We start from the raw sequence: 24,497 nt of genomic DNA on the forward strand, positions 1-24,497 counted from the left end.
TCGTATAATAAGTCTCGGTGCGTGGGGTAGCTTGATTTGAGAATTTTCATTTTTAAGCTTTGCTTCTCGCTCACGCTCACCTTCTCCGATTTGGCGACGTACTGTTTTTTAAAAATTCTTGTAAACGAGTCTCGACGTGGGGTAGCTAGATTTAAGAGTTTTTTCAATTTTTGATCTTTGCTTCTCGCTTTGCTCGCCTTCTCCGAGTTGCCGACGTATTTTTGAAAAAAAGTACTCGTATAAGAAGCCTCGGTGCGTGGGGTAGCTTGATTTGAAGAATTTTCGTTTTTTAAGCTTTGTTTCACGCTCACGCTCGCCTTTCTCCGATTTGGCCGACGTACTGTTTTCTAAAATTCGTGTATAACGAGTCTCGACGTGGGGGTAGCTATTTAAGAATTTTCGTTTTAGGAGCTTTGCTTCTCGCTTTTGCTCGCCTTCCTCCGAGTTTGCCGACGTATTTTTTGAAAAAAAGTACTCGTATAAGAAGTCTCGGTGCGTGGGGTAGCTTGATTTGAGAATTTTCGTTTTTAAGCTTTGCTTCACGCTCACGCTCGCCTTTCTCCGATTTGCCCGACGTACTGTTTTTTTAAAAATTCTTGTATAACGAGTCTCGTAGTGTGGGGTAGCTAGATTTAAGAATTTTCGTTTAGGAGCTTTGCTTCTCGCTCTTGCCCACCTTCCTCCGATTTGATGATGGATTAAAAAATAAAAATAATACTTGTATAAGGAGTCTCGACGTGGGGTAGCTAGATTTAAGAGTTTTCGTTTAGGAGCTTGCTTCTCGCTTTTGCTCGCCTTCCTTCGAGTTGCCGACGTATTTTTTGAAAAAAAGTACTCGTATAAGAAGTCTCGGGAGCGTGGGGTAGCTTGATTTGAGAATTTTCGTTTTTAAGCTTTGCTTCACGCTCACGCTCGCCTTTCTCCGATTTGCCGACGTACTGTTTTTTTAAAAATTCTTGTATAACGAGTCTCGTAGTGTGGGGTAGCTAGATTTAAGAATTTTCGTTTAGGAGCTTTGCTTCTCGCTCTTGCCCACCTTCCTCCGATTTGATGATGGATTAAAAAATAAAAATAATACTTGTATAAGGAGTCTCGACGTGGGGTAGCTAGATTTAAGAGTTTTCATTTTTGATCTTTGCTTCTCGCTTTTGCTCGCCTTCCTCCGAGTTGCCGACGTATTTTTTTAAACAAAGTACTCGTATAAGAAGTCTCGGTGCGTGGGGTAGCTAGATTTAAGAGTTTTCATTTTTGATCTTTGCTTCTCGCTTTTGCTCGCCTTCCTCCGAGTTGCCGACGTATTTTTTGAAAAAAAGTACTCGTATAAGAAGTCTCGGTGCGTAGGGTAGTTTGATTTGAGAATTTTCGTTTTTAAGCTTTGCTTCACGCTCACGCTCGCCTTTCTCCGATTTGCCAACGTACTGTTTTTTTAAAAATGCGTGTATAACGAGTCTTGGTGCGTGGGGTAGCTTGATTTGAGAATTTTCATTTTTAAGCTTTGCTTCACGCTCACGCTCGCCTTTCTCCGATTGGCCGACGTACTGTTTTTTTAAAAATTCGTGTATAACGAGTCTCGTAGTGTGGGGTAGCTAGATTTATGAATTTTCGTTTAGGAGCTTGCTTCTCGCTCTTGCCCACCTTCCTCCGATTTGATGACGGATTAAAAAATAAAAATAATACTTGTATAAGGAGTCTCGACGTGGGTTAGCTAGATTTAAGAGTTTTCATTTTTGATCTTTGCTTCTCGGTTTTGCTCGCCTTCCTCCGAGTTGCCGACGTATTTTTTGAAAAAAGTACTCATATAAGAAGTCTCGGTGCGTGGGTTAGATTGATTTGAGAATTTTCGTTTTTAAGCTTTGCTTCACGCTCACGCTCGCCTTTCTCCGATTTGCCGACGTACTGTTTTTTTAAAAATGCGTGTATAACGAGTCTTGGTGCGTGGGGTAGCTTGATTTGAGAATTTTCATTTTTAAGCTTTGCTTCACGCTCACGCTCGCCTTTCTCCGATTGGCCGACGTACTGTTTTTTTAAAAATTCGTGTATAACGAGTCTCGTAGTGTGGGGTAGCTAGATTTAAGAATTTTCGTTTAGGAGCTTGCTTCTCGCTCTTGCCCACCTTCCTCCGATTTGATGACGTATTAAAAAATAATAATAATACTTGTATAAGGAGTCTCGACGTGGGTTAGCTAGATTTAAGAGTTTTCATTTTTGATCTTTGCTTCTCGCTCTTGCTCGCCTTCCTCCGAGTTGCCGACGTATTTTTTGAAAAAAAGTACTCATATAAGAAGTCTCGGTGCGTGGGGTAGCTTTATTTGAGAATTTTCGTTTTTAAGCTTTGCTTCACGCTCACGCTCCCCTTTCTCTGATTTGCCGACGTACTGTTTTCTAAAAAGTCGTGTATAACGAGTCTCGTAGTGTGGGGTAGCTAGATTTAAGAATTTTCGTTTAGGAGCTTTGCTTCTCGCTCTTGCCCACCTTCCTCCGATTTGATGACGTATTAAAAAATAAAAATAATACTTGTATAAGGAGTCTCGACGTGGGGTAGCTAGATTTAAGAGTTTTCATTTTTGATCTTTGCTTCTCGCTTTTGCTCGCCTTCCTCCGAGTTGCCGACGTATTTTTTTAAACAAAGTACTCGTATAAGAAGTCTCGGTGCGTGGGGTAGCTTGATTTGAGAATTTTCATTTTTAAGCATTACTTCTCGCTCACGCTCACCATTCTCCGATTTGGCGACGTACTGTTTTTTTAACAATTCTTGTATAACGAGTCTCGACGTGGGGTAGCTAGATTTAAGAGTTTTCATTTTTGATCTTTGCTTCACGCTCACGCTCGCCTTTCTCCGATTGGCCGACGTACTGTTTTTTTAAAAATTCGTGTATAACGAGTCTCGTAGTGTGGGGTAGCTAGATTTAAGAATTTTCGTTTAGGAGCTTGCTTCTCGCTCTTGCCCACCTTCCTCCGATTTGATGACGTATTAAAAAATAAAAATAATACTTGTATAAGGAGTCTCGACGTGGGGTAGCTAGATTTAAGAGTTTTCATTTTTGATCTTTGCTTCTCGCTTTTGCTCGCCTTCCTCCGAGTTGCCGCGGTATTTTTTTAAACAAAGTACTCGTATAAGAAGTCTCGGTGCGTGGGGTAGCTTGATTTGAGAATTTTCATTTTTAAGCATTACTTCTCGCTCACGCTCACCATTCTCCGATTTGGCGACGTACTGTTTTTTTAAAAATTCTTGTATAACGAGTCTCGACGTGGGGTAGCTAGATTTAAGAGTTTTCATTTTTGATCTTTGCTTCACGCTCACGCTCGCCTTTCTCCGATTGGCCGACGTACTGTTTTTTTAAAAATTCGTGTATAACGAGTCTCGTAGTGTGGGGTAGCTAGATTTAAGAATTTTCGTTTAGGAGCTTGCTTCTCGCTCTTGCCCACCTTCCTCCGATTTGATGACGTATTAAAAAAGAATAATAATACTTGCATAAGGAGTCTCGACGTGGGTTAGCTAGATTTAAGAGTTTTCATTTTTGATCTTTGCTTCTCGCTCTTGCTCGCCTTCCTCCGAGTTGCCGACGTATTTATTGAAAAAAAGTACTCATATAAGAAGTCTCGGTGCGTGGGGTAGCTTTATTTGAGAATTTTCATTTTTAAGCATTACTTCTCGCTCACGCTCACCATTCTCCGATTTGGCGACGTACTGTTTTTTTAACAATTCTTGTATAACGAGTCTCGACGTGGGGTAGCTAGATTTAAGAGTTTTCATTTTTGATCTTTGCTTCACGCTCACGCTCGCCTTTCTCCGATTGGCCGACGTACTGTTTTTTTAAAAATTCGTGTATAACGAGTCTCGTAGTGTGGGGTAGCTAGATTTAAGAATTTTCGTTTAGGAGCTTGCTTCTCGCTCTTGCCCACCTTCCTCCGATTTGATGACGTATTAAAAAATAAAAATAATACTTGTATAAGGAGTCTCGACGTGGGGTAGCTAGATTTAAGAGTTTTCATTTTTGATCTTTGCTTCTCGCTTTTGCTCGCCTTCCTCCGAGTTGCCGCGGTATTTTTTTAAACAAAGTACTCGTATAAGAAGTCTCGGTGCGTGGGGTAGCTTTATTTGAGAATTTTCATTTTTAAGCATTACTTCTCGCTCACGCTCACCATTCTCCGATTTGGCGACGTACTGTTTTTTTAACAATTCTTGTATAACGAGTCTCGACGTGGGGTAGCTAGATTTAAGAGTTTTCATTTTTGATCTTTGCTTCACGCTCACGCTCGCCTTTCTCCGATTGGCCGACGTACTGTTTTTTTAAAAATTCGTGTATAACGAGTCTCGTAGTGTGGGGTAGCTAGATTTAAGAATTTTCGTTTAGGAGCTTGCTTCTCGCTCTTGCCCACCTTCCTCCGATTTGATGACGTATTAAAAAATAAAAATAATACTTGTATAAGGAGTCTCGACGTGGGGTAGCTAGATTTAAGAGTTTTCATTTTTGATCTTTGCTTCTCGCTTTTGCTCGCCTTCCTCCGAGTTGCCGCGGTATTTTTTTAAACAAAGTACTCGTATAAGAAGTCTCGGTGCGTGGGGTAGCTTGATTTGAGAATTTTCATTTTTAAGCATTACTTCTCGCTCACGCTCACCATTCTCCGATTTGGCGACGTACTGTTTTTTTAAAAATTCTTGTATAACGAGTCTCGACGTGGGGTAGCTAGATTTAAGAGTTTTCATTTTTGATCTTTGCTTCACGCTCACGCTCGCCTTTCTCCGATTGGCCGACGTACTGTTTTTTTAAAAATTCGTGTATAACGAGTCTCGTAGTGTGGGGTAGCTAGATTTAAGAATTTTCGTTTAGGAGCTTGCTTCTCGCTCTTGCCCACCTTCCTCCGATTTGATGACGTATTAAAAAAGAATAATAATACTTGCATAAGGAGTCTCGACGTGGGTTAGCTAGATTTAAGAGTTTTCATTTTTGATCTTTGCTTCTCGCTCTTGCTCGCCTTCCTCCGAGTTGCCGACGTATTTATTGAAAAAAAGTACTCATATAAGAAGTCTCGGTGCGTGGGGTAGCTTTATTTGAGAATTTTCGTTTTTAAGCTTTGCTTCACGCTCACGCTCCCCTTTCTCTGATTTGCCGACGTACTGTTTTCTAAAAAGTCGTGTATAACGAGTCTCGTAGTGTGGGGTAGCTAGATTTAAGAATTTTCGTTTAGGAGCTTTGCTTCTCGCTCTTGCCCACCTTCCTCCGATTTGATGACGTATTAAAAAATAAAAATAATACTTGTATAAGGAGTCTCGACGTGGGGTAGCTAGATTTAAGAGTTTTCATTTTTGATCTTTGCTTCTCGCTTTTGCTCGCCTTCCTCCGAGTTGCCGACGTATTTTTTTAAACAAAGTACTCGTATAAGAAGTCTCGGTGCGTGGGGTAGCTTGATTTGAGAATTTTCATTTATAAGCATTACTTCTCGCTCACGCTCACCATTCTCCGATTTGGCGACGTACTGTTTTTTTAAAAATTCTTGTATAACGAGTCTCGTCGTGGGGTAGCTAGATTTAAGAGTTTTCATTTTTGATCTTTGCTTCACGCTCACGCTCGCCTTTCTCCGATTGGCCGACGTACTGTTTTTTTAAAAATTCGTGTATAACGAGTCTCGTAGTGTGGGGTAGCTAGATTTAAGAATTTTCGTTTAGGAGCTTTGCTTCTCGCTCTTGCCCACCTTCCTCCGATTTGATGACGTATTAAAAAATAAAAATAATACTTGCATAAGGAGTCTCGACGTGGGTTAGCTAGATTTAAGAGTTTTCATTTTTGATCTTTGCTTCACGCTCACGCTCGCCTTTCTCCGATTGGCCGACGTACTGTTTTTTTAAAAATTCGTGTATAACGAGTCTCGTAGTGTGGGGTAGCTAGATTTAAGAATTTTCGTTTAGGAGCTTGCTTCTCGCTCTTGCTCACCTTCCTCCGATTTGATGACGTATTAAAAAATAAAAATAATACTTGTAAAGGAGTCTCGACGTGGGGTAGCTAGATTTAAGAGTTTTCATTTTTGATCTTTGCTTCACGCTCACGCTCGCCTTTCTCCGATTTGCCGACGTACTGTTTTTTTAAAAATTCGTGTATAACGAGTCTCGTAGTGTGGGGTAGCTAGATTTAAGAATTTTCGTTTAGGAGCTTTGCTTCTCGCTCTTGCCCACCTTCCTCCGATTTGATGACGTATTAAAAATAAAAATAATAATTGTATAAGGAGTCTCGACGTGGGGTAGCTAGATTTAAGAGTTTTCATTTTTGATCTTTGCTTCTCGCTTTTGCTCGCCTTCCTCCGAGTTGCCGACGTATTTTTTGAAAAAAAGTACTCGTATAAGAAGCCTCGGTGCGTGGGGTAGCTTGATTTGAGAATTTTCGTTTTTAAGCTTTGTTTCACGCTCACGCTCGCCTTTCTCCGATTTGCCGACGTACTGTTTTCTAAAAAGTCGTGTATAACGAGTCTCGTAGTGTGGGGTAGCTAGATTTAAGAATTTTCGTTTAGGAGCTTTGCTTCTCGCTCTTGCCCACCTTCCTCCGATTTGATGACGTATTAAAAAATAAAAATAATAATTGTATAAGGAGTCTCGACGTGGGGTAGCTAGATTTAAGAGTTTTCATTTTTGATCTTTGCTTCTCGCTTTTGCTCGCCTTCCTCCGAGTTGCCGACGTATTTTTTGAAAAAAAGTACTCGTATAAGAAGTCTCGGTGCGTGGGGTAGCTTGATTTGAGAATTTTCATTTTTAAGCTTTACTTCTCGCTCACGCTCACCATTCTCCGATTTGAAGGCCGTACTGTTTTTTTAAAAATTCGTGTATAACGAGTCTCGTAGGGTGGGGTAGCTAGATTTAAGAATTTTCGTTTAGGAGCTTTGCTTCTCGCTCTTGCCCACCTTCCTCCGATTTGATGACGTATTATAAAATAAAAATAATACTTGTATAAGGAGTCTCGACGTGGGGTAGCTAGATTTAAGAGTTTTCATTTTTGATCTTTGCTTCTCGCTTTTGCTCGCCTTCCTCCGAGTTGCCGACGTATTTTTTGAAAAAAAGTACTCATATAAGAAGTCTCGGTGCGTAGGGTAGCTTGATTTGAGAATTTTCGTTTTTAAGCTTTGCTTCACGCTCACGCTCGCCTTTCTCCGATTTGCCGACGTACTGTTTTTTTAAAAATTCGTGTATAACGAGTCTCGTAGTGTGGGGTAGCTAGATTTAAGAATTTTCGTTTAGGAGCTTTGCTTCTCGCTCTTGCCCACCTTCCTCCGATTTGATGACGTATTATAAAATAAAAATAATACTTGTATAAGGAGTCTCGACGTGGGGTAGCTAGATTTAAGAGTTTTCATTTTTGATCTTTGCTTCTCGCTTTTGCTCGCCTTCCTCCGAGTTGCCGACGTATTTTTTGAAAAAAAGTACTCATATAAGAAGTCTCGGTGCGTGGGGTAGCTTGATTTGAGAATTTTCGTTTTTAAGCTTTGCTTCACGCTCACGCTCGCCTTTCTCCGATTTGCCGACGTACTGTTTTTTTAAAAATTCGTGTATAACGAGTCTCGTAGTGTGGGGTAGCTAGATTTAAGAATTTTCGTTTAGGAGCTTTGCTTCTCGCTCTTGCCCACCTTCCTCCGATTTGATGACGTATTATAAAATAAAAATAATACTTGTATAAGGAGTCTCGACGTGGGGTAGCTAGATTTAAGAGTTTTCATTTTTGATCTTTGCTTCTCGCTTTTGCTCGCCTTCCTCCGAGTTGCCGACGTATTTTTTGAAAAAAAGTACTCATATAAGAAGTCTCGGTGCGTAGGGTAGCTTGATTTGAGAATTTTCGTTTTTAAGCTTTGCTTCACGCTCACGCTCGCCTTTCTCCGATTTGCCGACGTACTGTTTTTTTAAAAATTCGTGTATAACGAGTCTCGTAGTGTGGGGTAGCTAGATTTAAGAATTTTCGTTTAGGAGCTTTGCTTCTCGCTCTTGCCCACCTTCCTCCGATTTAATGACGTATTAAAAAATAAAAATAATACTTGTATAAGGAGTCTCGACGTGGGGTAGCTAGATTTAAGAGTTTTCATTTTTGATCTTTGCTTCTCGCTTTTGCTCGCCTTCCTCCGAGTTGCCGACGTATTTTTTGAAAAACAGTACTCGTATAAGAAGTCTCGGTGCGTGGGGTAGCTTGATTTGAGAATTTTCATTTTTAAGCTTTACTTCTCGCTCACGCTCACCATTCTCCGATTTGCGTTTTTTTAAAATTTCGTGTATAACGAGTCTCGTAGTGTGGGGTAGCAAGATTTAAGAATTTTCGTTTAGGAGCTTGCTTCTCGCTCTTGCCCACCTTCCTCCGATTTGATGACGTATTAAAAAATAAAAATAAGACTTGTATAAGGAGTCTCGACGTGGGGTAGCTAGATTTAAGAGTTTTCATTTTTGATCTTTGCTTCTCGCTATTGCTCGCCTTCCTCCGAGTTGCCGACGTATTTTTTGAAAAAAAGTACTCGTATAAGAAGTCTCGGTGCGTGGGGTAGCTTGATTTGAGAATTTTCATTTTTAAGCTTTACTTCTCGCTCACGCTCACCATTCTCCGATTTGCCACCGTACTGTTTTTTTAAAAATTCGTGTATAACGAGTCTCGTAGTGTGGGGTAGCTAGATTTAAGAATTTTCGTTTAGGAGCTTTGCTTCTCGCTCTTGCCCACCTTCCTCCGATTTAATGACGTATTAAAAAATAAAAATAATACTTGTATAAGGAGTCTCGACGTGGGGTAGCTAGATTTAAGAGTTTTCATTTTTGATCTTTGCTTCTCGCTTTTGCTCGCCTTCCTCCGAGTTGCCGACGTATTTTTTGAAAAACAGTACTCGTATAAGAAGTCTCGGTGCGTGGGGTAGCTTGATTTGAGAATTTTCATTTTTAAGCTTTACTTCTCGCTCACGCTCACCATTCTCCGATTTGCCGCCGTACTGTTTTTTTAAAATTTCGTGTATAACGAGTCTCGTAGTGTGGGGTAGCAAGATTTAAGAATTTTCGTTTAGGAGCTTGCTTCTCGCTCTTGCCCACCTTCCTCCGATTTGATGACGTATTAAAAAATAAAAATAATACTTGTATAAGGAGTCTCGACGTGGGGTAGCTAGATTTAAGAGTTTTCATTTTTGATCTTTGCTTCTCGCTTTTGCTCGCCTTCCTCCGAGTTGCCGACGTATTTTTTGAAAAAAAGTACTCGTATAAGAAGTCTCGGTGCGTGGGGTAGCTTGATTTGAGAATTTTCATTTTTAAGCTTTACTTCTCGCTCACGCTCACCATTCTCCGATTTGCCACCGTACTGTTTTTTTAAAAATTCGTGTATAACGAGTCTCGTAGTGTGGGGTAGCAAGATTTAAGAATTTTCGTTTAGGAGCTTGCTTCTCGCTCTTGCCCACCTTCCTCCGATTTGATGACGTATTAAAAATTAAAAATAATACTTGATAAGGAGTCTCGACGTGGGGTAGCTAGATTTAAGAGTTTTCATTTTTGATCTTTGCTTCTCGCTTTTGCTCGCCTTCCTCCGAGTTGCCGACGTATTTTTTGAAAAACAGTACTCGTATAAGAAGTCTCGGTGCGTGGGGTAGCTTGATTTGAGAATTTTCATTTTTAAGCTTTACTTCTCGCTCACGCTCACCATTCTCCGATTTGCCGCCGTACTGTTTTTTTAAAATTTCGTGTATAACGAGTCTCGTAGTGTGGGGTAGCAAGATTTAAGAATTTTCGTTTAGGAGCTTGCTTCTCGCTCTTGCCCACCTTCCTCCGATTTGATGACGTATTAAAAAATAAAAATAATACTTGTATAAGGAGTCTCGACGTGGGGTAGCTAGATTTAAGAGTTTTCATTTTTGATCTTTGCTTCTCGCTTTTGCTCGCCTTCCTCCGAGTTGCCGACGTATTTTTTGAAAAAAGTACTCGTATAAGAAGTCTCGGTGCGTGGGGTAGCTTGATTTGAGAATTTTCATTTTTAAGCTTTACTTCTCGCTCACGCTCACCATTCTCCGATTTGCCACCGTACTGTTTTTTTAAAAATTCGTGTATAACGAGTCTCGTAGTGTGGGGTAGCAAGATTTAAGAATTTTCGTTTAGGAGCTTGCTTCTCGCTCTTGCCCACCTTCCTCCGATTTGATGACGTATTAAAAATTAAAAATAATACTTGATAAGGAGTCTCGACGTGGGTTAGCTAGATTTAAGAGTTTTTATTTTTGATCTTTGCTTCTCGGTTTTGCTCGCCTTCCTCCGAGTTGCCGATGTATTTTTTGAAAAAAAGTACTCATATAAGAAGTCTCGGTGCGTGGGTTAGATTGATTTGAGAATTTTCGTGTTTAAGCTTTGCTTCACGCTCACGCTCGCCTTTCTCCGATTTGCCGACGTACTGTTTTTTAAAAATGCGTGTATAACGAGTCTCGGTGCGTGGGGTAGCTTGATTTGAGAATTTTCATTTTTAAGCTTTGCTTCACGCTCACGCTCACCATTCTCCGATTTGCCGCCGTACTGTTTTTTTAAAAATTCGTGTATAACGAGTCTCGTAGTGTGGGGTAGCAAGATTTAAGAATTTTCGTTTAGGAGCTTGCTTCTCGCTCTTGCCCACCTTCCACCGATTTGATGACGTATTAAAAAATAAAAATAATACTTGTATAAGGAGTCTCGACGTGGGCTAGGTAGATTTAAGAGTTTTCATTTTTGATCTTTGCTTCTCGGTTTTGCTCGCCTTCCTCCGAGTTGCCGACGTATTTTTTGAAAAAAAGGACTCGTATAAGAAGTCTCGGTGCGTGGGGTAGCTTGATTTGAGAATTTTCGTTTTTAAGCTTTGCTTCACGCTCACGCTCGCCTTTCTCCGATTTGCCGACGTACTGTTTTTTAAAAATTCGTGTATAACGAGTCTCGTAGTGTGGGGTAGCTAGATTTAAGAATTTTCGTTTAGGAGCTTTGCTTCTCGCTCTTTCCCACCTTCCTCCGATTTGATGACGTATTAAAAAATAAAAATAATACTTGTATAAGGAGTCTCGACGTGGGGTAGCTAGATTTAAGAGTTTTCATTTTTGATCTTTGCTTCTCGCTTTTGCTCGCCTTCCTCCGAGTTGCCGACGTATTTTTTGAAAAACAGTACTCGTATAAGAAGTCTCGGTGCGTGGGGTAGCTTGATTTGAGAATTTTCATTTTTAAGCTTTACTTCTCGCTCACGCTCACCATTCTCCGATTTGCCGCCGTACTGTTTTTTTAAAATTTCGTGTATAACGAGTCTCGTAGTGTGGGGTAGCAAGATTTAAGAATTTTCGTTTAGGAGCTTGCTTCTCGCTCTTGCCCACCTTCCACCGATTTGATGACGTATTAAAAAATAAAAATAATACTTGTATAAGGAGTCTCGACGTGGGCTAGGTAGATTTAAGAGTTTTCATTTTTGATCTTTGCTTCTCGGTTTTGCTCGCCTTCCTCCGAGTTGCCGACGTATTTTTTGAAAAAAAGGACTCGTATAAGAAGTCTCGGTGCGTGGGGTAGCTTGATTTGAGAATTTTCGTTTTTAAGCTTTGCTTCACGCTCACGCTCGCCTTTCTCCGATTTGCCGACGTACTGTTTTTTAAAAATTCCTGTATAACGAGTCTCGTAGTGTGGGGTAGCTAGATTTAAGAATTTTCGTTTAGGAGCTTTGCTTCTCGCTCTTTCCCACCTTCCTCCGATTTGATGACGTATTAAAAAATAAAAATAATACTTGTAAAGGAGTCTCGACGTGGGGTAGCTAGATTTAAGAGTTTTCATTTTTGATCTTTGCTTCACGCTCACGCTCGCCTTTCTCCGATTTGCCGACGTACTGTTTTTTTAAAAATTCGTGTATAACGAGTCTCGTAGTGTGGGGTAGCTAGATTTAAGAATTTTCGTTTAGGAGCTTTGCTTCTCGCTCACGCTCGCCTTTCTCCGATTTGCCGACGTACTGTTTTTTTAAAAATTCTTGTATAACGAGTCTCGTAGTGTGGGGTAGCTAGATTTAAGAATTTTCGTTTAGGAGCTTTGCTTCTCGCTCTTGCTCACCTTCCTCCGATTTGATGACGTATTAAAAAATAAAAATAATACTTGTAAAGGAGTCTCGACGTGGGGTAGCTAGATTTAAGAGTTTTCATTTTTGATCTTTGCTTCTCGCTCACGCTCGCCTTTCTCCGATTTGCCGACGTACTGTTTTTTTAAAAATTCTTGTATAACGAGTCTCGTAGTGTGGGGTAGCTAGATTTAAGAATTTTCGTTTAGGAGCTTTGCTTCTCGCTCTTGCCCACCTTCCTCCGATTTGATGACGTATTAAAAAATAAAAATAATACTTGTATAAGGAGTCTCGACGTGGGGTAGCTAGATTTAAGAGTTTTCATTTTTGATCTTTGCTTCTCGGTTTTGCTCGCCTTCCTCCGAGTTGCCGACGTATTTTTTGAAAAAAAGGACTCGTATAAGAAGTCTCGGTGCGTGGGGTAGCTTGATTTGAGAATTTTCGTTTTTAAGCTTTGCTTCACGCTCACGCTCGCCTTTCTCCGATTTGCCGACGTACTGTTTTTTAAAAATTCGTGTATAACGAGTCTCGTAGTGTGGGGTAGCTAGATTTAAGAATTTTCGTTTAGGAGCTTTGCTTCTCGCTCTTGCCCACCTTCCTCCGATTTGATGACGTATTAAAAAATAAAAATAATACTTGCATAAGGAGTCTCGACGTGGGTTAGCTAGATTTAAGAGTTTTCATTTTTGATCTTTGCTTCACGCTCACGCTCGCCTTTCTCCGATTGGCCGACGTACTGTTTTTTTAAAAATTCGTGTATAACGAGTCTCGTAGTGTGGGGTAGCTAGATTTAAGAATTTTCGTTTAGGAGCTTGCTTCTCGCTCTTGCTCACCTTCCTCCGATTTGATGACGTATTAAAAAATAAAAATAATACTTGTAAAGGAGTCTCGACGTGGGGTAGCTAGATTTAAGAGTTTTCATTTTTGATCTTTGCTTCACGCTCACGCTCGCCTTTCTCCGATTTGCCGACGTACTGTTTTTTTAAAAATTCGTGTATAACGAGTCTCGTAGTGTGGGGTAGCTAGATTTAAGAATTTTCGTTTAGGAGCTTTGCTTCTCGCTCTTGCCCACCTTCCTCCGATTTGATGACGTATTAAAAAATAAAAATAATAATTGTATAAGGAGTCTCGACGTGGGGTAGCTAGATTTAAGAGTTTTCATTTTTGATCTTTGCTTCTCGCTTTTGCTCGCCTTCCTCCGAGTTGCCGACGTATTTTTTGAAAAAAAGTACTCGTATAAGAAGCCTCGGTGCGTGGGGTAGCTTGATTTGAGAATTTTCGTTTTTAAGCTTTGTTTCACGCTCACGCTCGCCTTTCTCCGATTTGCCGACGTACTGTTTTCTAAAAAGTCGTGTATAACGAGTCTCGTAGTGTGGGGTAGCTAGATTTAAGAATTTTCGTTTAGGAGCTTTGCTTCTCGCTCTTGCCCACCTTCCTCCGATTTGATGACGTATTAAAAAATAAAAATAATAATTGTATAAGGAGTCTCGACGTGGGGTAGCTAGATTTAAGAGTTTTCATTTTTGATCTTTGCTTCTCGCTTTTGCTCGCCTTCCTCCGAGTTGCCGACGTATTTTTTGAAAAAAAGTACTCGTATAAGAAGTCTCGGTGCGTGGGGTAGCTTGATTTGAGAATTTTCATTTTTAAGCTTTACTTCTCGCTCACGCTCACCATTCTCCGATTTGAAGGCCGTACTGTTTTTTTAAAAATTCGTGTATAACGAGTCTCGTAGGGTGGGGTAGCTAGATTTAAGAATTTTCGTTTAGGAGCTTTGCTTCTCGCTCTTGCCCACCTTCCTCCGATTTGATGACGTATTATAAAATAAAAATAATACTTGTATAAGGAGTCTCGACGTGGGGTAGCTAGATTTAAGAGTTTTCATTTTTGATCTTTGCTTCTCGCTTTTGCTCGCCTTCCTCCGAGTTGCCGACGTATTTTTTGAAAAAAAGTACTCATATAAGAAGTCTCGGTGCGTAGGGTAGCTTGATTTGAGAATTTTCGTTTTTAAGCTTTGCTTCACGCTCACGCTCGCCTTTCTCCGATTTGCCGACGTACTGTTTTTTTAAAAATTCGTGTATAACGAGTCTCGTAGTGTGGGGTAGCTAGATTTAAGAATTTTCGTTTAGGAGCTTTGCTTCTCGCTCTTGCCCACCTTCCTCCGATTTGATGACGTATTATAAAATAAAAATAATACTTGTATAAGGAGTCTCGACGTGGGGTAGCTAGATTTAAGAGTTTTCATTTTTGATCTTTGCTTCTCGCTTTTGCTCGCCTTCCTCCGAGTTGCCGACGTATTTTTTGAAAAAAAGTACTCATATAAGAAGTCTCGGTGCGTGGGGTAGCTTGATTTGAGAATTTTCGTTTTTAAGCTTTGCTTCACGCTCACGCTCGCCTTTCTCCGATTTGCCGACGTACTGTTTTTTTAAAAATTCGTGTATAACGAGTCTCGTAGTGTGGGGTAGCTAGATTTAAGAATTTTCGTTTAGGAGCTTTGCTTCTCGCTCTTGCCCACCTTCCTCCGATTTGATGACGTATTATAAAATAAAAATAATACTTGTATAAGGAGTCTCGACGTGGGGTAGCTAGATTTAAGAGTTTTCATTTTTGATCTTTGCTTCTCGCTTTTGCTGGCCTTCCTCCGAGTTGCCGACGTATTTTTTGAAAAAAAGTACTCATATAAGAAGTCTCGGTGCGTAGGGTAGCTTGATTTGAGAATTTTCGTTTTTAAGCTTTGCTTCACGCTCACGCTCGCCTTTCTCCGATTTGCCGACGTACTGTTTTTTTAAAAATTCGTGTATAACGAGTCTCGTAGTGTGGGGTAGCTAGATTTAAGAATTTTCGTTTAGGAGCTTTGCTTCTCGCTCTTGCCCACCTTCCTCCGATTTAATGACGTATTAAAAAATAAAAATAATACTTGTATAAGGAGTCTCGACGTGGGGTAGCTAGATTTAAGAGTTTTCATTTTTGATCTTTGCTTCTCGCTTTTGCTCGCCTTCCTCCGAGTTGCCGACGTATTTTTTGAAAAACAGTACTCGTATAAGAAGTCTCGGTGCGTGGGGTAGCTTGATTTGAGAATTTTCATTTTTAAGCTTTACTTCTCGCTCACGCTCACCATTCTCCGATTTGCGGCCGTACTGTTTTTTTAAAATTTCGTGTATAACGAGTCTCGTAGTGTGGGGTAGCAAGATTTAAGAATTTTCGTTTAGGAGCTTGCTTCTCGCTCTTGCCCACCTTCCTCCGATTTGATGACGTATTAAAAAATAAAAATAAGACTTGTATAAGGAGTCTCGACGTGGGGTAGCTAGATTTAAGAGTTTTCATTTTTGATCTTTGCTTCTCGCTATTGCTCGCCTTCCTCCGAGTTGCCGACGTATTTTTTGAAAAAAAGTACTCGTATAAGAAGTCTCGGTGCGTGGGGTAGCTTGATTTGAGAATTTTCATTTTTAAGCTTTACTTCTCGCTCACGCTCACCATTCTCCGATTTGCCACCGTACTGTTTTTTTAAAAATTCGTGTATAACGAGTCTCGTAGTGTGGGGTAGCTAGATTTAAGAATTTTCGTTTAGGAGCTTTGCTTCTCGCTCTTGCCCACCTTCCTCCGATTTAATGACGTATTAAAAAATAAAAATAATACTTGTATAAGGAGTCTCGACGTGGGGTAGCTAGATTTAAGAGTTTTCATTTTTGATCTTTGCTTCTCGCTTTTGCTCGCCTTCCTCCGAGTTGCCGACGTATTTTTTGAAAAACAGTACTCGTATAAGAAGTCTCGGTGCGTGGGGTAGCTTGATTTGAGAATTTTCATTTTTAAGCTTTACTTCTCGCTCACGCTCACCATTCTCCGATTTGCCGCCGTACTGTTTTTTTAAAATTTCGTGTATAACGAGTCTCGTAGTGTGGGGTAGCAAGATTTAAGAATTTTCGTTTAGGAGCTTGCTTCTCGCTCTTGCCCACCTTCCTCCGATTTGATGACGTATTAAAAAATAAAAATAATACTTGTATAAGGAGTCTCGACGTGGGGTAGCTAGATTTAAGAGTTTTCATTTTTGATCTTTGCTTCTCGCTTTTGCTCGCCTTCCTCCGAGTTGCCGACGTATTTTTTGAAAAAAAGTACTCGTATAAGAAGTCTCGGTGCGTGGGGTAGCTTGATTTGAGAATTTTCATTTTTAAGCTTTACTTCTCGCTCACGCTCACCATTCTCCGATTTGCCACCGTACTGTTTTTTTAAAAATTCGTGTATAACGAGTCTCGTAGTGTGGGGTAGCAAGATTTAAGAATTTTCGTTTAGGAGCTTGCTTCTCGCTCTTGCCCACCTTCCTCCGATTTGATGACGTATTAAAAATTAAAAATAATACTTGATAAGGAGTCTCGACGTGGGGTAGCTAGATTTAAGAGTTTTCATTTTTGATCTTTGCTTCTCGCTTTTGCTCGCCTTCCTCCGAGTTGCCGACGTATTTTTTGAAAAAAAGTACTCATATAAGAAGTCTCGGTGCGTGGGGTAGCTTGATTTGAGAATTTTCGTTTTTAAGCTTTGCTTCACGCTCACGCTCGCCTTTCTCCGATTTGCCGACGTACTGTTTTTTTAAAAATTCGTGTATAACGAGTCTCGTAGTGTGGGGTAGCTAGATTTAAGAATTTTCGTTTAGGAGCTTTGCTTCTCGCTCTTGCCCACCTTCCTCCGATTTAATGACGTATTAAAAAATAAAAATAATACTTGTATAAGGAGTCTCGACGTGGGGTAGCAAGATTTAAGAGTTTTCATTTTTGATCTTTGCTTCTCGCTTTTGCTCGCCTTCCTCCGAGTTGCCGACGTATTTTTTGAAAAACAGTACTCGTATAAGAAGTCTCGGTGCGTGGGGTAGCTTGATTTGAGAATTTTCATTTTTAAGCTTTACTTCTCGCTCACGCTCACCATTCTCCGATTTGCCGCCGTACTGTTTTTTTAAAATTTCGTGTATAACGAGTCTCGTAGTGTGGGGTAGCAAGATTTAAGAATTTTCGTTTAGGAGCTTGCTTCTCGCTCTTGCCCACCTTCCTCCGATTTGATGACGTATTAAAAAATAAAAATAATACTTGTATAAGGAGTCTCGACGTGGGGTAGCTAGATTTAAGAGTTTTCATTTTTGATCTTTGCTTCTCGCTTTTGCTCGCCTTCCTCCGAGTTGCCGACGTATTTTTTGAAAAAAAGTACTCGTATAAGAAGTCTCGGTGCGTGGGGTAGCTTGATTTGAGAATTTTCATTTTTAAGCTTTACTTCTCGCTCACGCTCACCATTCTCCGATTTGCCACCGTACTGTTTTTTTAAAAATTCGTGTATAACGAGTCTCGTAGTGTGGGGTAGCAAGATTTAAGAATTTTCGTTTAGGAGCTTGCTTCTCGCTCTTGCCCACCTTCCTCCGATTTGATGACGTATTAAAAATTAAAAATAATACTTGATAAGGAGTCTCGACGTGGGTTAGCTAGATTTAAGAGTTTTTATTTTTGATCTTTGCTTCTCGGTTTTGCTCGCCTTCCTCCGAGTTGCCGACGTATTTTTTGAAAAAAAGTACTCATATAAGAAGTCTCGGTGCGTGGGTTAGATTGATTTGAGAATTTTCGTGTTTAAGCTTTGCTTCACGCTCACGCTCGCCTTTCTCCGATTTGCCGACGTACTGTTTTTTTAAAAATGCGTGTATAACGAGTCTCGGTGCGTGGGGTAGCTTGATTTGAGAATTTTCATTTTTAAGCTTTGCTTCACGCTCACGCTCACCATTCTCCGATTTGCCGCCGTACTGTTTTTTTAAAAATTCGTGTATAACGAGTCTCGTAGTGTGGGGTAGCAAGATTTAAGAATTTTCGTTTAGGAGCTTGCTTCTCGCTCTTGCCCACCTTCCACCGATTTGATGACGTATTAAAAAATAAAAATAATACTTGTATAAGGAGTCTCGACGTGGGCTAGGTAGATTTAAGAGTTTTCATTTTTGATCTTTGCTTCTCGGTTTTGCTCGCCTTCCTCCGAGTTGCCGACGTATTTTTTGAAAAAAAGGACTCGTATAAGAAGTCTCGGTGCGTGGGGTAGCTTGATTTGAGAATTTTCGTTTTTAAGCTTTGCTTCACGCTCACGCTCGCCTTTCTCCGATTTGCCGACGTACTGTTTTTTAAAAATTCGTGTATAACGAGTCTCGTAGTGTGGGGTAGCTAGATTTAAGAATTTTCGTTTAGGAGCTTTGCTTCTCGCTCTTTCCCACCTTCCTCCGATTTGATGACGTATTAAAAAATAAAAATAATACTTGTATAAGGAGTCTCGACGTGGGGTAGCTAGATTTAAGAGTTTTCATTTTTGATCTTTGCTTCTCGCTTTTGCTCGCCTTCCTCCGAGTTGCCGACGTATTTTTTGAAAAACAGTACTCGTATAAGAAGTCTCGGTGCGTGGGGTAGCTTGATTTGAGAATTTTCATTTTTAAGCTTTACTTCTCGCTCACGCTCACCATTCTCCGATTTGCCGCCGTACTGTTTTTTTAAAATTTCGTGTATAACGAGTCTCGTAGTGTGGGGTAGCAAGATTTAAGAATTTTCGTTTAGGAGCTTGCTTCTCGCTCTTGCCCACCTTCCACCGATTTGATGACGTATTAAAAAATAAAAATAATACTTGTATAAGGAGTCTCGACGTGGGCTAGGTAGATTTAAGAGTTTTCATTTTTGATCTTTGCTTCTCGGTTTTGCTCGCCTTCCTCCGAGTTGCCGACGTATTTTTTGAAAAAAAGGACTCGTATAAGAAGTCTCGGTGCGTGGGGTAGCTTGATTTGAGAATTTTCGTTTTTAAGCTTTGCTTCACGCTCACGCTCGCCTTTCTCCGATTTGCCGACGTACTGTTTTTTAAAAATTCCTGTATAACGAGTCTCGTAGTGTGGGGTAGCTAGATTTAAGAATTTTCGTTTAGGAGCTTTGCTTCTCGCTCTTTCCCACCTTCCTCCGATTTGATGACGTATTAAAAAATAAAAATAATACTTGTAAAGGAGTCTCGACGTGGGGTAGCTAGATTTAAGAGTTTTCATTTTTGATCTTTGCTTCACGCTCACGCTCGCCTTTCTCCGATTTGCCGACGTACTGTTTTTTTAAAAATTCGTGTATAACGAGTCTCGTAGTGTGGGGTAGCTAGATTTAAGAATTTTCGTTTAGGAGCTTTGCTTCTCGCTCACGCTCGCCTTTCTCCGATTTGCCGACGTACTGTTTTTTTAAAAATTCTTGTATAACGAGTCTCGTAGTGTGGGGTAGCTAGATTTAAGAATTTTCGTTTAGGAGCTTTGCTTCTCGCTCTTGCTCACCTTCCTCCGATTTGATGACGTATTAAAAAATAAAAATAATACTTGTAAAGGAGTCTCGACGTGGGGTAGCTAGATTTAAGAGTTTTCATTTTTGATCTTTGCTTCTCGCTCACGCTCGCCTTTCTCCGATTTGCCGACGTACTGTTTTTTTAAAAATTCTTGTATAACGAGTCTCGTAGTGTGGGGTAGCTAGATTTAAGAATTTTCGTTTAGGAGCTTTGCTTCTCGCTCTTGCCCACCTTCCTCCGATTTGATGACGTATTAAAAAATAAAAATAATACTTGTATAAGGAGTCTCGACGTGGGGTAGCTAGATTTAAGAGTTTTCATTTTTGATCTTTGCTTCTCGGTTTTGCTCGCCTTCCTCCGAGTTGCCGACGTATTTTTTGAAAAAAAGGACTCGTATAAGAAGTCTCGGTGCGTGGGGTAGCTTGATTTGAGAATTTTCGTTTTTAAGCTTTGCTTCACGCTCACGCTCGCCTTTCTCCGATTTGCCGACGTACTGTTTTTTAAAAATTCGTGTATAACGAGTCTCGTAGTGTGGGGTAGCTAGATTTAAGAATTTTCGTTTAGGAGCTTTGCTTCTCGCTCTTTCCCACCTTCCTCCGATTTGATGACGTATTAAAAAATAAAAATAATACTTGTAAAGGAGTCTCGACGTGGGGTAGCTAGATTTAAGAGTTTTCATTTTTGATCTTTGCTTCACGCTCACGCTCGCCTTTCTCCGTTTTTCCGACGTACTGTTTTTTTAAAAATTCGTGTATAACGAGTCTCGTAGTGTGGGGTAGCTAGATTTAAGAATTTTCGTTTAGGAGCTTTGCTTCTCGCTCACGCTCGCCTTTCTCCGATTTGCCGACGTACTGTTTTTTTAAAAATTCTTGTATAACGAGTCTCGTAGTGTGGGGTAGCTAGATTTAAGAATTTTCGTTTAGGAGCTTTGCTTCTCGCTCTTGCTCACCTTCCTCCGATTTGATGACGTATTAAAAAATAAAAATAATACTTGTAAAGGAGTCTCGACGTGGGGTAGCTAGATTTAAGAGTTTTCATTTTTGATCTTTGCTTCTCGCTCACGCTCGCCTTTCTCCGATTTGCCGACGTACTGTTTTTTTAAAAATTCTTGTATAACGAGTCTCGTAGTGTGGGGTAGCTAGATTTAAGAATTTTCGTTTAGGAGCTTTGCTTCTCGCTCTTGCCCACCTTCCTCCGATTTGATGACGTATTAAAAAATAAAAATAATACTTGTATAAGGAGTCTCGACGTGGGGTAGCTAGATTTAAGAGTTTTCATTTTTGATCTTTGCTTCTCGGTTTTGCTCGCCTTCCTCCGAGTTGCCGACGTATTTTTTGAAAAAAAGTACTCATATAAGAAGTCTCGGTGCGTGGGTTAGATTGATTTGAGAATTTTCGTGTTTAAGCTTTGCTTCACGCTCACGCTCGCCTTTCTCCGATTTGCCGACGTACTGTTTTTTTAAAAATGCGTGTATAACGAGTCTCGGTGCGTGGGTTAGATTGATTTGAGAATTTTCGTGTTTAAGCTTTGCTTCACGCTCACGCTCGCCTTTCTCCGATTTGCCGACGTACTGTTTTTTTAAAAATGCGTGTATAACGAGTCTCGGTGCGTGGGGTAGCTTGATTTGAGAATTTTCATTTTTAAGCTTTGCTTCACGCTCACGCTCACCATTCTCCGATTTGCCGCCGTACTGTTTTTTTAAAAATTCGTGTATAACGAGTCTCGTAGTGTGGGGTAGCAAGATTTAAGAATTTTCGTTTAGGAGCTTGCTTCTCGCTCTTGCCCACCTTCCACCGATTTGATGACGTATTAAAAAATAAAAATAATACTTGTATAAGGAGTCTCGACGTGGGGTAGCTAGATTTAAGAGTTTTCATTTTTGATCTTTGCTTCACGCTCACGCTCGCCTTTCTCCGTTTTTCCGACGTACTGTTTTTTTAAAAATTCGTGTATAACGAGTCTCGTAGTGTGGGGTAGCTAGATTTAAGAATTTTCGTTTAGGAGCTTTGCTTCTCGCTCACGCTCGCCTTTCTCCGATTTGCCGACGTACTGTTTTTTTAAAAATTCTTGTATAACGAGTCTCGTAGTGTGGGGTAGCTAGATTTAAGAATTTTCGTTTAGGAGCTTTGCTTCTCGCTCTTGCTCACCTTCCTCCGATTTGATGACGTATTAAAAAATAAAAATAATACTTGTAAAGGAGTCTCGACGTGGGGTAGCTAGATTTAAGAGTTTTCATTTTTGATCTTTGCTTCTCGCTCACGCTCGCCTTTCTCCGATTTGCCGACGTACTGTTTTTTTAAAAATTCTTGTATAACGAGTCTCGTAGTGTGGGGTAGCTAGATTTAAGAATTTTCGTTTAGGAGCTTTGCTTCTCGCTCTTGCCCACCTTCCTCCGATTTGATGACGTATTAAAAAATAAAAATAATACTTGTATAAGGAGTCTCGACGTGGGGTAGCTAGATTTAAGAGTTTTCATTTTTGATCTTTGCTTCTCGGTTTTGCTCGCCTTCCTCCGAGTTGCCGACGTATTTTTTGAAAAAAAGTACTCATATAAGAAGTCTCGGTGCGTGGGTTAGATTGATTTGAGAATTTTCGTGTTTAAGCTTTGCTTCACGCTCACGCTCGCCTTTCTCCGATTTGCCGACGTACTGTTTTTTTAAAAATGCGTGTATAACGAGTCTCGGTGCGTGGGGTAGCTTGATTTGAGAATTTTCATTTTTAAGCTTTGCTTCACGCTCACGCTCACCATTCTCCGATTTGCCGCCGTACTGTTTTTTTAAAAATTCGTGTATAACGAGTCTCGTAGTGTGGGGTAGCAAGATTTAAGAATTTTCGTTTAGGAGCTTGCTTCTCGCTCTTGCCCACCTTCCACCGATTTGATGACGTATTAAAAAATAAAAATAATACTTGTATAAGGAGTCTCGACGTGGGCTAGGTAGATTTAAGAGTTTTCATTTTTGATCTTTGCTTCTCGGTTTTGCTCGCCTTCCTCCGAGTTGCCGACGTAGTTTTTGAAAAAAAGGACTCGTATAAGAAGTCTCGGTGCGTGGGGTAGCTTGATTTGAGAATTTTCGTTTTTAAGCTTTGCTTCACGCTCACGCTCGCCTTTCTCCGATTTGCCGACGTACTGTTTTTTAAAAATTCGTGTATAACGAGTCTCGTAGTGTGGGGTAGCTAGATTTAAGAATTTTCGTTTAGGAGCTTTGCTTCTCGCTCTTTCCCACCTTCCTCCGATTTGATGACGTATTAAAAAATAAAAATAATACTTGTATAAGGAGTCTCGACGTGGGGTAGCTAGATTTAAGAGTTTTCATTTTTGATCTTTGCTTCTCGCTTTTGCTCGCCTTCCTCCGAGTTGCCGACGTATTTTTTGAAAAACAGTACTCGTATAAGAAGTCTCGGTGCGTGGGGTAGCTTGATTTGAGAATTTTCATTTTTAAGCTTTACTTCTCGCTCACGCTCACCATTCTCCGATTTGCCGCCGTACTGTTTTTTTAAAATTTCGTGTATAACGAGTCTCGTAGTGTGGGGTAGCAAGATTTAAGAATTTTCGTTTAGGAGCTTGCTTCTCGCTCTTGCCCACCTTCCTCCGATTTGATGACGTATTAAAAAATAAAAATAATACTTGTATAAGGAGTCTCGACGTGGGGTAGCTAGATTTAAGAGTTTTCATTTTTGATCTTTGCTTCTCGCTTTTGCTCGCCTTCCTCCGAGTTGCCGACGTATTTTTTGAAAAAAAGTACTCATATAAGAAGTCTCGGTGCGTGGGGTAGATTGATTTGAGAATTTTCGTTTTTAAGTTTTGCTTCACGCTCACGCTCGCCTTTCTCCGATTTGCCGACGTACTGTTTTTTTAAAAATGGGTGTATAACGAGTCTCGGTGCGTGGGGTAGCTTGATTTGAGAATTTTCATTTTTGATCTTTGCTTCACGCTCACGCTCGCCTTTCTCCGATTTGCCGACGTACTGTTTTTTTAAAAATTCGTGTATAACGAGTCTCGTAGTGTGGGGTAGCTAGATTTAAGAATTTTCGTTTAGGAGCTTTGCTTCTCGCTCTTGCCCACCTTCCTCAGATTTGATGACGTATTAAAAAATAATAATAATACTTGTATAAGGAGTCTCGACGTGGGGTAGCTAGATTTAAGAGTTTTCATTTTTGATCTTTGCTTCTCGCTTTATGCTCGCCTTCCTCCGAGTTGCCGACGTATTTTTTGAAAAAAAGTACTCGTATAAGAAGTCTCGGTGCGTACTGTAGCTTGATTTGAGAATTTTCATTTTTAAGCTTTACTTCTCGCTCACGCTCACCATTATCCGATTTGCCGCCGTACTGTTTTTTTAAAAATTCGTGTATAACGAGTCTCGTAGTGTGGGGTAGCAAGATTTAAGAATTTTTGTTTAGGAGCTTGCTTCTCGCTCTTGCCCACCTTCCTCCGATTTGATGACGTATTAAAAAATAAAAATAATACTTGTATAAGGAGTCTCGACGTGGGTTAGCTAGATTTAAGAGTTTTCATTTTTGATCTTTGCTTCTCGGTTTTGCTCGGCTTCCTCCGAGTTGCCGACGTATTTTTTGAAAATAAGTACTCGTATAAGAAGTCTCGGTGCGTGGGGTAGCTTGATTTGAGAATTTTCATTTTTAAGCTTTACTTCTCGCTCACGCTCACCATTCTCCGATTTGCCACCGTACTGTTTTTATAAAAATTCGTGTATAACGAGTCTCGTAGTGTGGGGTAGCAAGATTTAAGAATTTTCGTTTAGGAGCTTGCTTCTCGCTCTTGCCCACCTTCCTCCGATTTTATGACGTATTAAAAAATAAAAATAATACTTGTATAAGGAGTCTCGACGTGGGGTAGCTAGATTTAAGAGTTTTCATTTTTGATCTTTGCTTCTCGGTTTTGCTCGCCTTCCTCCGAGTTGCCGACGTATTTTTTGAAAAAAAGGACTCCTATAAGAAGTCTCGGTGCGTGGGTTAGATTGATTTGAGAATTTTCGTTTTTAAGCTTTGCTTCACGCTCACGCTCGCCTTTCTCCGATTTGCCGACGTACTGTTTTTTTAAAAATGCGTGTATAACGAGTCTCGGTGCGTGGGGTAGCTTGATTTGAGAATTTTCATTTTTAAGCTTTGCTTCACGCTCACGCACACCATTCTCCGATTTGC

The sequence above is a fragment of the Nasonia vitripennis genome (assembly GCF_009193385.2).
Source record: "Nasonia vitripennis strain AsymCx chromosome 4 unlocalized genomic scaffold, Nvit_psr_1.1 chr4_random0010, whole genome shotgun sequence".
In the NCBI taxonomy this organism is placed as follows: domain Eukaryota; kingdom Metazoa; phylum Arthropoda; class Insecta; order Hymenoptera; family Pteromalidae; genus Nasonia; species Nasonia vitripennis.